The sequence below is a fragment of the Zosterops lateralis genome, assembly GCF_965231275.1.
Source record: "Zosterops lateralis genome assembly, chromosome: 3".
Classification (NCBI taxonomy): Eukaryota; Metazoa; Chordata; class Aves; order Passeriformes; family Zosteropidae; genus Zosterops; species Zosterops lateralis.
In genome coordinates, this window is record NC_139764.1 from 96,018,804 (window position 1) to 96,031,219 (window position 12,416).

The following is a 12,416-nucleotide window of genomic DNA, read 5'->3' on the forward strand; positions in this document are numbered from 1 at the left end:
CCAAGTGGGAGGCCTGAGTTTGAATCTCAATTACATCTGAAGGTCAGAGCAATGCTGAAAAGCTAGACCTTTTGCAGTTTGTGGGATGTGCTATCTAGGCCACTTGATGTTTATCAGAATGATGGAAAAAAAGGTGTTGATTACAGAAATCTATGAAGCCTCATAAAATGAAGGCTGGTGGTCAGGCTGAGGGAGTGTGAGTTTCCCTGTCTCCAGCAGGGGCTGACTGCAGCATTGATCAATGTGAATAATTCACTGCTGCTTAACGAAGTGCCTTTGCCCTGCCCCTTGCTGCGTGCCTTGAGGGTACTCCTCTGAAATAACCCTGCTGACGTGAAGGTCTATGTACTAGTGCTCTGTTCCCTACAGAGATACAAGTAAAGGACCTTATTTATGTATTGCCATCAAGAGGAGAAAGTTTGTTGGATTTGTTACATCTATGAGTTCATGTATCCCCTCTTCTGCCTTCCAGTTACTCTTGTTTTCAGGAAAATCATTCTTCAGTTTAATATCATGCAGTTGTTACTTGGGGTTGCTAAATGATAAATAGCTAATATTTTTAATTATTGCATATGGAGTTAACGTGTGTGGCTCAGTTGTGATCTGCCCCTGAAGCAGCAAAAATAGAACTAAATCCAAGCTCTGAAGAGATTATTCCAGTTTTAGAGATGACTTAACAGAAAAAACACAGTTGCTGCAGTGAATGCTGCTTACAAATTTTTACACACACAAAAAAAAAAAAAAAAAAAAAAAAAAAAAAAAAAAGTTCAACGTCACTATCACTAATGAAGTAGAAGGCCAGGTTTACACAGTTGCAAATGAAGTTAAACCTGTATTGATGTGGCCACACCGATCTTTTCCACCACACTACCACACAGAAGAGACAGGAAGGAGAGCTGCTTTCTGTGCCCACAGAGGGCAGAGGTGCTGGGGTGGTGCTAAGGTGTTCAGATGGCACATGGGTATCTTCACAGGGACGGATCTATAGGCTGTGCCTTACCAGCATTGTCTTAATGCTTAATAAAATTGTTTCCTATTTTCTTGGCTAAACAGATACTGTTAAACTAAACAGATACTGTTAAACTAAAGGGAATTGCACACATCATTGTGCTGCCCTGAGAGCAGAGGAGGGCAGTTTGTGTGCTTGTGTGCATGTCTGTACATGTCTGTACGTGGAGGAGTTCTGTATCTGCTGCATCTCCTTGCCGCTTCTAGGAGTCTCTTGGTGATGTCCTGGGAGGTCTAGTAAGGGCTGGTTAGTGAGGAAGCTTTTACTTTCAGTTACTAGAACAGCATTTGTGCTGGGCTGCAATAAACTGAGCTCTGGCAATTAAGCTCAGATACTGATTTTTTAAAGAGTTTGGGAATTGGAATTTTCATCCTTTGGAAAAATCTGATTGGGAAATGCTGATACCATTGGATGCTTTGCTAAACCAAGGGGAGAATCAGGGCTGTGTCATCTTCTCTTAAGATTTTTAAATAACCATTGTGGTTTAAAATAGGTATTGTGTTTAATCCTCTTACAGATAGAAAGATAATGCCAACTGGCTGTGCAAAGTGTAAAAAAAAAAATTCCTGGATGCTCCTAAAATGTATTAGCATACTTTTTCCTGTTTTCTAAAAACTTTTTATTGTCCTTGTACAACCAATTAGATTTTATCAGCATGGTGTTGGTTTTGTTTGAATCCAAGAATTCTAGTTGTATTTGAGTCAATGTGGTATTTAACCTGAATTTAAAGGCTGAGGAAAAGTTGTGTAGTGGGTTAAGCTGAGGTAGCTGGTCTAACTGGTGTCTTGCTGTATAGAAACATAGAATGGTTTGTGTTTCAAGGATTAAGGCTGATAAAAGCCCCATCCAGCCTGTCCTTAAGCACCTCCAGGAATGGGGCATCCACAGCTTCTCTGGGAAACCAGTGTCTCATCAGTCTCACAGTAAAGAATTCATGGTATCTAATATAAACCTGCCCTCTTTCAGTTGGAAGCCTTTTTGCCTTGTCCTATCACTACATGTCCTTCTAAACAGTCCTCCAGTTTTCTTTTAGCCCTACCCTCCTTTAGGTAATGGAAGGTGCTCAAAGGTCTCGCAGGAGCCTTCTCCAGGCTAAAGAAGCCTGAACCTTTCAGCCTTGTGTTCATTAGAAAGGTTGTCCAGTCCAGCTCTGATCATGTTCATTAGTGCTCCTCTGGACTCGTTCCAACAGGTCCACATTTTTCTTACATTGGAGATCTCAGAGCTGGATGCAGCACAGCAGGTAGGCTCTCATGACAGAGGAGTAGAGGGACAGAATTAATTCCCTCAACCTGCTGGCCATCCTTCTTTTAATGCAGGGAGGATGTGGTTGGATTTCTTGGCTGCAAGGGCACATGGCTGGCTCGTGTTGAGCTTCTCTTCAACCAACAAGTTCTTCTCAGGGCTGTTGTTGATCCGTTCTCTGCCCAGTCTGTGTTTATGCTTGGGGTTGCCCTAATCCAGGTGCAGGATTTTGCATTTGGTGTTGAACTTCATGAGGTTTTCACTGGCCCATCTCTCAGGCATGTTAAACCAGTCTTCTGTTTCCTTGCAGAGAGGATGCACATTTTCCTTAGTCTTCCTTTTATTACTGATTTACCTAAAAAAACTTCTCTTGTTGCCATTGATGTCCTTGGCCATATTTAATTCTCTCAGGGCATGTTAGCTTTCCTAACATGATCCCTCATTGCTCAGACAATCTCTATTCCTCCTAGGCTACACATTCTTGCTTCCACCCTCTTCAGGCTTTCTTTCTGTGTTTCAGTTTGTCCAGGAGCTCCTTGTTCCTCTCTGTACTGATATTCTGGACAGCCTCTGAAGGGTGTCCATCTATCCAGCAAGGGTAGCTGATGTGCTCTTGAAGTGCTACAGTGTCCTGGACAGGCATGTTAACACACTGAGAACTTAACAGCCAGCAGCTGTCGTGACCTGGTGATGACCTAAGCTGCTCCCACATGGTCCATGCATCAGTATCCCAGTTTGCACACAGTAGCCTCATTTAGATGTTGCACCAATATGGCTACACAGTTTCCAGTTGGTTTTTGGGGTGGGAAAAGGTTACTTATGCCCTTCTGTATGGGGACTATGCCTTTCTCTCTCTCATGTGAAAGAAAACCATGTGCTTGCTTATTCTCCCTTTTCCTAGAGAAAGCACTTTCACTGCATTTATAGTGTTTGTCCTTTCCTTTTGAACTCTGGTCATTTATGTTTATTTTCACAGTGTTGAGTCCTACCTTTTCTACCAACTTTCCCTGAATGGCTCTGTTTCTCCATTGAATTCTGCTTCTGGCCTCAAAGCTATTTGCCTGTGTTTACAGGGAGAGTAGATATGTATGTAAATAGAGTTGCCTTTGCCATGGTAATATGATCTTCAAAGGTTTGGACTACAGTCACTTTGCTGCATTCTTTACATAAAATGTTTGTCTTGGCAAGTTTCTGCCAACAGAGTGCTGCAAGGGCCCACTCCTGCTAATTGCCTTCTGCTCCCACTGAACTGATGGGGCCTATATGCATAAAAAAATGAACTTTAAAATTAGAGCTGCATGGTCCTTAGACAGTTATGTTCATGTTCTATCATTTTGCCCTTACTTTACTGAGGTAATCTACCAAGGAAATGATCATTGACTCTAAACTTTTCATGACCATTTGGTGTGTGTTAAAATACAGGAGTCCATAGCAGTGGAGGAGGGTAGCTAGATTCCAGTCCAACATGGAAACTGTATGTAGGTAGTCCACAGGGAGTCCTGAGTATGAGGCATCATTACCTCTTTTCGTACCTGTTTTTGTCTTTGTTGTTAAAACTGGTCAGTGTGTGCCATGCTGTGGGCTAACAAAACAGGAGCTGTCATGAGCAAGAAGGCTGCACACCCCAGGCTTAGGGAGAGGTTTGCTGGGAGAGAGGATATGTAGTGTCAAAAACAAAGCAGGAAGAGAGTACATCAGTTCCGTGTCATCAGCTTGTACTGCAAGCCCCACCACAGCACAAAATTCTCAATGAAATGGACCTAAACTCAAAAGAGATCTGAATAGTGATAAAGAAGCGAACACACAGATGATTCTATTGCAGCTTTCTCTAGCCCCTCAGTCCGACACCTTTTCTGTGTTCTGATGCTTTCCTGATCTTGGGACTGTAGAAGATGGAAAGGAACCTCCCACTACTGCCCTTAGCTCCTGCCCTGGTTTTCCAGTAAGAGGTCACATATTGGGGGTTACCCAGGCTGCCGGCCCACTGGGTGCTTCCTTATAGCATGAGCCCTCAAACATTACCTGGAAGAACTGAGGAACAGTGGAACGAGATGGATTGAGACAGATGATTAATAAGATTATTTTTTGTAGCTATCAGAGCTACAGTCTAACAAATACAGCAGCTTTTCATCAGAGGTTATTAACTGATATAGTCACAAGTGGCACTCTCTATTTGCCCTGGAAATTTGAGTGAAGCCGTTATATCTGTTGAAGTATAAACTGCTGTAAATGAGGGGGGTGTTCTCAAAATCTCACTTCCCAGAATCAACTGGCCTCAGTTTTTTCCTGCTTAAATGTATGTGGAGTACCATGGTTTATCCAGACCTCAGACTAGTCTAGCTGTTTAAGGTAAAAACCAGAGTTGTACAACTATTTAGGAGCTATAGTGAAATAGCACTAAAGTTGTATCAAAAGGTGTTTAAGAAAAACCCACAAAATTTCATGAAGATGCCTGCCATGTAGGTAATTTAGCATTTACATTGTTGTGGGGTGTTCAGACATGGCTCTGAAATAGTTGCATGTTTTAATCAAGTCAAGAATGCTGCAGCCAATTGCAAAAATAGAGAGAATTTCAGCAAGGAAAAAGTGTGTTAATTATCTACACAAGATGATCCCCTTCAGTGCTGCATTTCTTGTGTTTTCATATCTGCTGAAGCAAAGCAAGAAAAGTGTTGTGCTGGGGCAGTGTGCATGCATGGCTTAGAGCTGAATAGATGTAAATGGTTAAAAAGGGGTTCTCTGCTAGAGAGGAGGAGGGGAAAGTAAGTGTGCATTCCCAAAAAAGTACATTCCCAAAATAAAAAGCTTACATCATGGACCTCTTCAGTTTTCCCACACTTCTTCCCTAATTATTGTCCTTCAGGACAGCTGATCTATTTCAAACAGGAAGCTGTTTACAGATAACACTTGCAACTGTTTTGTCTGATTTGTTGAACTGTCGAAAAGCAAAAGACAACCTCTTTTCAAATTAAAAACTGTCAGACTTCTGTAAACAGCAGCAATGAGGTTCATCTGTGCAGTGTCCCTGCAGGCACAGAGCATTGTGCAGTTCCCATTTTCTCAGCAGCCATAAGGTAAGAGACTGTTATGCTTTCACTCTCTAAAAACATGTAGAAGAAAAAGTCTGGATGTTTGTTAGGAAGCTGCTTTGTATATGGCAAAATATGACTGACAATCCCCAAGTAGAAGGGAAAGGTAAAGGAAAAAAGAGCTCACTCGAGTCTATTGGATAACATTGGACCTTTCTTTTGAGAAGCACCCATGTGGGTTAGATCACTGAATGCCAGTTTAGTTTAGGGGGGATTGTATTTAAAATGTACAAATGCCATTGGAAAAACTCACTTTCCTTTTAGCAGGGAAGGACAAAGCAGTATATGAATTTTAACTTTTCCTACAGCTGAAACTTATTTTACTTCATTCTTGAGTTGTAATTCCTGATAACAGACACAGGCAGTTGTCTGTTTTCCACTTTAAAAAATGGTCTTTTAATACAACTGCAAAGCAGAGAATGAAGACTGGCATTGCAGAAGAGAAACATATGACACAAGGTCCAGTAAAGGCTGGAATTACACCACTGGATAATTAAGAGCAATCTCAGTGAAAACCAAATCATGTAGGGAGCCATGCAGAAATGCTTAGTGAGATACAAGGATGTATAATGATACAAAATCTTGGTCCAAGTGAGCAGGAATATGAGAGTAAGCCATAGTTCAATAAGCAATAGGGCATATGTCTTCTTTTCAGTCATGAGCTATTGAAAACTAGGATACATAAGGGACTTGCAAGTTTCCATTCTCACCTCTGTGCATATGTGTATGTTCTGTATAGGCAGTGAAATTTTAGAGGGGGATTGTTTTCTAGCAAAATCAAGACACTGTGGAGAACTGAGATAACTAGGGTTACTTGTCATACAGTGAAACAGCAACTGGACTGGAAATATTAAGACTTTGTTTATTGGTGCAAAATCAATACACTTCGATTCTTGAGTATTGAAAGATTTTTAAAATGTGGCAAATGTAAAAAAAGCTGTTGTCCTATGTTTTCCTCTCTGTAGCTGAGATCTTTGTATTTCATATCCATGTGATTGTTTATGTGAACATGAACATTTAAGGCATTATAGTGACCAGAAAATATAAAACAAATACTGATTTAAAAGTCACAAACTGATACAATCCCAAAATTTTTAGTATGTTACTGATGCAGCATAAAGTGTATCAGTGTTGTAGACAAGAAGTAAGACTTTCAAGCTGAGTATTCCTTTTAAAAATATTTGAATTGTCTTTCATAAAATTCTTAAGATGTATTTGTTAAAAAGAGATTATTATTTTAGTTAATACATGAAAGATATTGTATAAGTAAAATTCATAGTCAAAATAGCATTTTAAACATGGTATAGTCCTACAGTCAACAGAGAATTGCACTGTGGAAGCAGCAGAAATCCACTGTGTAATTTCTAATTGTGTGTTATGTTCAAGGCTATTTTTTTCTGATTATTTTGAGTGATTTTACACTGTTTCTAAAGCTCTTTTTAGTCATCTCTAGGGCTGTCCAAAAATTCTTGAACCAGAATCCTTTTGAAGTAGGAAGACTTTTGGCAGAGTAGCTTTCTAAAGAAAAGTGTCAGTTTTCTGGGATAGTTCAGTTCTTTTGTCAAATTATTTTGGCTGAAAACCAGGAGAGTTTAGCCAAAAATATTCTCATGGTGTCTCTTGGGATATGTAGTTTGTGCTTTGCACTGCATTTCACTACTGGCTGAACTTCACAGCTGAACTATGCTTCCCGTAAGGCTGTGTGGTCAGGGTCTTGCTATTTTAATTTCCCTTGATGAAAGGAGTATTAGGATGTATTTTGCAAAAAGTTAGTCTCATGAAAGAGGCACAGACTGGGCTCATAAGGCATCAGCTGGTTGATAACTAGTTGGCAGCTTCCTAAAATTTGAGTGTTTCCTTCTGGTTTGCACATGAGCCACAGGCCGTCCTGGTTTTCAGCCATGAGAGTAGGACCCTTCAAGAGAGTGTCAGCAGGTTTAAAGCCTTTTGGTGTTTTTAGCCATGCAAACACCTGTACATGGTTTATATTTATATATATATTTATATGGTTTATATATTTACACCTTAATAACATTTCTAAGGCTTTGTTAATGCTTCTGCCAACGTTTGTGCTAAAAGTGTTCCATTTTATATATTTGGAACTGAAAAATGCAAGGGAGTATGGCTGGATTTTAAGATCTTTTAAGAACTCTTAAGTCAAGGGTAAAACAACTTTCTAGGAGCCTGAAGCTTTAGAAAGAGGTGGTTTTGAAAAGCCAGCAAGGTGTCATATCACCCATCTAAGTGCCTCATCAGAAAATCTTGGCCTGGGTCATTTTCCTGTAGTTGCATAAGATGTCCATAGGCAAGAAAAGAACAGAAGTTGGTCTGCTTGAGCCCTTCATCAGTGCACCAGTCCCTTAATTTTTCCATAGGATCCAAAGATCCTTAGCTTCTGGGACTTTTGGATACTGTCCCCTCAAAACTTTATCAGAAGATTGGTTAGGAGGTCCACAGGGTGTCCTGGAGAGCAATATGACAAATGGTGAGGAGTAATAGGGTTTACAGTGGTTTTCTTCTGCACTGAATCATAGAATGGTTTGGGTTAGAAGGGACTTTTAAAGATCTAGTCCATCAGCACGTGAATGAAACATAGACATGAATAAATAGTTTCACAGTGCTGCAAACTGGATACCAGACTCCAAACCAAGAACTGGCTATGCTTATGTGCAATATGGAGCTAAGTGCTGAAGAAAGCGACTCACCACAGTCAGACAAGTGTGTGATGGCCACAGCAGCCATCTGAAAACTGCTTGTGAGAGGTGCTCCACTATTCTCTCTGCTGGATATGGAAGTGGATCAATTCACCATCTTTAATGCCAAATCCTGCATGACTTAGAGTTCTGGAAGGTGGAAGCTTACCTTGAATTTGTGTGTTGAGTTGTCCTTCAAAGCATGGAGATTTTGAAAAACAGCTCTGAGAAAAATGTTTTCTACACTTCTCTTTAAAAAATAGACTGCTGCTACCCAGCTGTTGCAGAATAACCTGCTGTCTGGGACCACTTACCTGGGAAGTAGGAGTCTAAACACAGCTCATTGCACTGCTCCAAACCTCCACCTCCCATCTGCTGGAAAGGTGCCCTTGTAACAAACTAACATGGTAATTTTGGTGTACTTGGAGGAGACTGAATGATTTTGGATGTGTTTCCTTGATGGAAGTGTGCTAGATGGGAGAAGGGTGTCTTGTTATTCTCATCATGCAAGAAGTTGACCTTCTCTGGTCTGTGCAGTAAGAAATGCTTAGACACCAAGTTTTCCAGTAAAACCACAGGAACCTCCTACCTCTTAAGGTGGCTGTTTTGTTAGGAGATGGTTTTGGATGCTTTTTTGAGCCTGGGATGAGGCCACAGACCCAGATTCAGAGGTAGTGTCACCAGTGTTGAACTTAAGCAGCTCTCGCTTGGAGGTGTAGGGGTGAAAACTGAGGAGAAAGGATGGAGAGTGGAAAGAGAAACTGCATCAGCTTTGGCTGTTTTTTGAATAGGGACCTTGAAGAATGAAGCTGGACCCATAGATGTGCTTAAATTCCTGGTGCCTGTCTTTGGTCTTAAGTATGGCTTTCTCTGTGATTATTTTCTTTTTGTCCTGTTTGGTAATTGTGGAATAAGCATAAATAATAACAACAAAAAACCACAACCAACCAACCAAAAAACCCCACCAAAACCAAACAAAAACCCCCAAAACAAATCCTACAGACAGTACTCAAACATTTTCTGTTTAATTTGAGTGATTTTCAGGCTTAGTTGTGGACTACTCCAAAATCTCCCATGGTGGTGCTGATGATTTCAGCAGATATTGAAACTTGCTGACAGTAGGTATGCATTTATTCATCTTTAGTGGACTCTTTAGAAATTGTCTATGGGCCTCCAAGAGACTATGGATGAGATGTCGAATGCCAGGGTCAGTCTGCTTTTTGGAAGAACAAAATTATGTAAGTGATTGTATAATTTTAATTCTACCTATATATAGAAATTTTTATTATCACCAGAGAAAAATTTGTAAGAGATCTAATTTTTGGGAATTAAAACAAGGAGTTTTTAAAAAATTGATATGAAAGAACCAGCATTGTTAGATGACACAGTAATAATAGCCAATCAATTAAAAACACCAGACAAGAATCTAATGTAGGCCTAGCACAGGAAATAGAAAAAAAAGAAAAGACCTTATTAAATAGAAAAAGAAAAATGTATATCAATGAGCTTCCTTGTCAAAATGGTGTTAATAAGAAAACAGGTCTCAGATGGCTCACTGGAGTAGAGTTATGCTCAAGAAAAGTTAAGGAAACAGATACTGAGAACATGTGGAAGAGCAAGAGAAGGACTGATGGTGCCTGCTGAGGAGAATACAGGGTGCTGGATCTGTCAGCAGCACCTACAGATGCACTTGCAGTTTTTCTCTCTAGCTGTGCAATGAAATTTCTCTTTAAAGCTAATGTACAGATGAAGTGAGATGATGTAGTGAGAGCCATGCTATGAGCTGCAGTTAAAAAAGCTCTTTATTGGAGATTATTTTCCTTTGCAGTTTAATATCTTCATGAATTTGGTTTGTTCAGCCAGAAGAGAAGGCTTTGGGGTGACCTAATTCCAGTACCTGAAGGGAAATTACAAGAAAGATGGAAAGAGACTTTTTGCAAAGGCCTGTTAGAACAGGAGGAAAGGGCTTCAAACTGAAAGAAGGCAGGTTTAAATTATCAGAAAAATATTCTTTACTGTGAGGCACTGGAACCGGCTGCCCAGAGAAGTTGTGGATGCCCCATCCCTGGAAGTGTTCAAGGCCAGGTTGGAGCTCTGAGCAACTGCTCTAGTGGAAGATCCCTGCCCATGGCAAAAAGTTTGGAACCAGATGATCTTTAAGCTCCCTTCCAACCTAGGCTGTGATATGATATATATGATATATGATATGATGTGTTAGAATCGTTTTTTATGTAATTGCGGAATGTCAAAAAGTCTCTATTGTCATTCTCTACTTTTATGAGTGTTATACAAAACCCACAGAGTGGATTGGTGGGCAACTGGCACCCAGCCAAGGCCAATCCACCACGCCTGACAGACTGTCCCCTAAGCAAAGTATTTAAATGTGCCTTTGCCTATTTACCCTTAATGTACAAGTGATTACATTCTCACTCTTCCTTCATTTTAGGGAAGATGGCATTAAACATTGAAACTACAGTGCTGAGTACATGGACTTTGTTATGTGTAGAACTGATGCCTCTGTATCTTTTGGCAGCACTGAGTAACTGCAGCAAGTCTTGGGGTTTATTTTGTTGTTCATTTTCTTAAGTCAACTGGTGGATGCTGGGATTTCAGGTCAGTGTACCCTTTAACACCACTGAAGCCTTTTATTTTACTGGTAACTGCACAATCAGAACAGTAGCATTAGTTTTTGCTCCTGTAAGTGCCCTGTAAATTCTGAGCAGTCAAACGTGGAGGTTCAAGTGTTCACTGCTTAGCTGTTCTGCAGCTTCTTAATTGGTGCACAGCTGCCCTCTGGTCATGTTCTAGCTGTGTGAAAGGTACATCTGCTGCTGCTATTGTTAGAGAATTTGCTGAGTACCAAAGCAGGTGGAAATGCTAGTAGTTATCACTTACTTAACGTAGCTTGTTACATTATTCCCTAGAAATGTACGTTATTAAAATACAGAAATCTCTCCAGGCAGTTGCTTAGATGGAAGGACTTTAATGAAAAAATTTCAAAGGGGGTTGTCATCCTCAAGAATCTTTTGGTAGCAGAAGCATCACGGTATACTGTTAAGAGAAATAACACCTTCAATTTATATGAATTCAGATAATCAACCTTGCTTGCAAATTGTGTTCTACACATTCTGTTTCCTTCTGAATTCATATTTCTTTTTCAAAATGAGATGAGATTGTCAAAAGCATCTCAAACTGCATGCAATCCCTTGTACTCCTTCTCAAATTTTAAAAATATTTTTCAACCAGTGCATTGTACATGGTAAAGTATTTGGAATGTGTGTGTTGTGGTATGTATAAGAGCTGCTCTGGGAGGTTTTGCCACTGAAAGATATTTCAGCTGAGTTCCTTTTGGCATTGGGTCATGACTGTTGCCAATGATATAGACTGATTAGTGAAAGTCTACTGTAACATACTAGTATAAGAATACTTTGACTTAGAACTTTGTAATGTCTAGTTATGTGCAGGAATTGAGTGCCTTTGTGTGTCCTTTGACTAAGTCACCCCAGATGCTTTTCCCACTGCATTTTGCTTCTACAACCATTCTGTGTACCAACCATATATTTTCTATCAACGTGGGTAGCTGTTTTGATAAGTTCCCCTGTCTTCTTTCCCTTATCTGTATTTGGAAAAGTGTGTCAGAGCTCTAAGAATAAAAGGACATTGGGTACTACTGTTGCTATCAAGATCACCTGTCACTTGTCCAGTGAAGATATTATAGAATCATAGAATGGCCTGAGTTGGAAGGGACATTTCAGTTGGAAAGGACTTTCAGTGATGGGGCATCCACAACTTCCCTGGGCAGCCTTGTTCCAGTGCCTCACCACTCTCACAGTAAAGAATATCTTCCCAGTATCTAATCTAAACCTACTTTCAGTTTGAACCCATCACTATAGTCCTGTCCCTATATGCTCTTGTAAAAAGTCTTTCTACATCTTTCTTTTAGACTCTCTTTAGGTACTGGAAGGCTGCAATTAGGTGACTCTGAAGCCTTCTCTTCTCCAGGAATCCCAAATATCTCAGCCTTCCCTTGTAGGACAGATGCTCCGTCCTTCTGATCATCTTTGTGGCCTCCTCTGGACTCTTTCCACCAGGTCCCTGTCCCTCCTGTGCTGGGCCCCCAGAGCTGATGCAGCCCTGCAGGTGGGGTGTCACCAGAGCAGGGCAGAGGGGCAGAATCCCCTCCCTCACCTCTGCCCAAGCTGCCTTTGGTGCAGCCCAGGACACGTTTGGCTCTCCAGGCTGTGAGGGCACATGGCTAGGTCATGTCCATCCTCTCACCCCCCCTGCACCCCCAAATCCTTCTGGGCAGGGCTGCTCTGGGGCTGTTCATCCCCAGCCTGTGTCAATACTGGGGTTTACCCTGAGCCAGGTGCAGCACCT

At 40.8% G+C, this 12,416-nt stretch overlaps 1 protein-coding gene across 2 annotated transcripts in view; it reads left to right on the top strand.

Annotated features, from left to right (window-relative positions):
• The first annotated feature begins 5,081 nt into the window (after positions 1–5,081).
• The window catches only part of COLEC11 (collectin subfamily member 11), a 37,998-nt gene continuing 30,663 nt past the window's right edge, over positions 5,082–12,416 (top strand). For both annotated transcript variants that reach the window (XM_083857859.1, XM_083857860.1), the window contains exon 1: positions 5,082–5,328. The gene's annotated coding sequence lies outside the window, so the exon portion shown is untranslated. The remainder of the gene's footprint in view (positions 5,329–12,416) is intronic.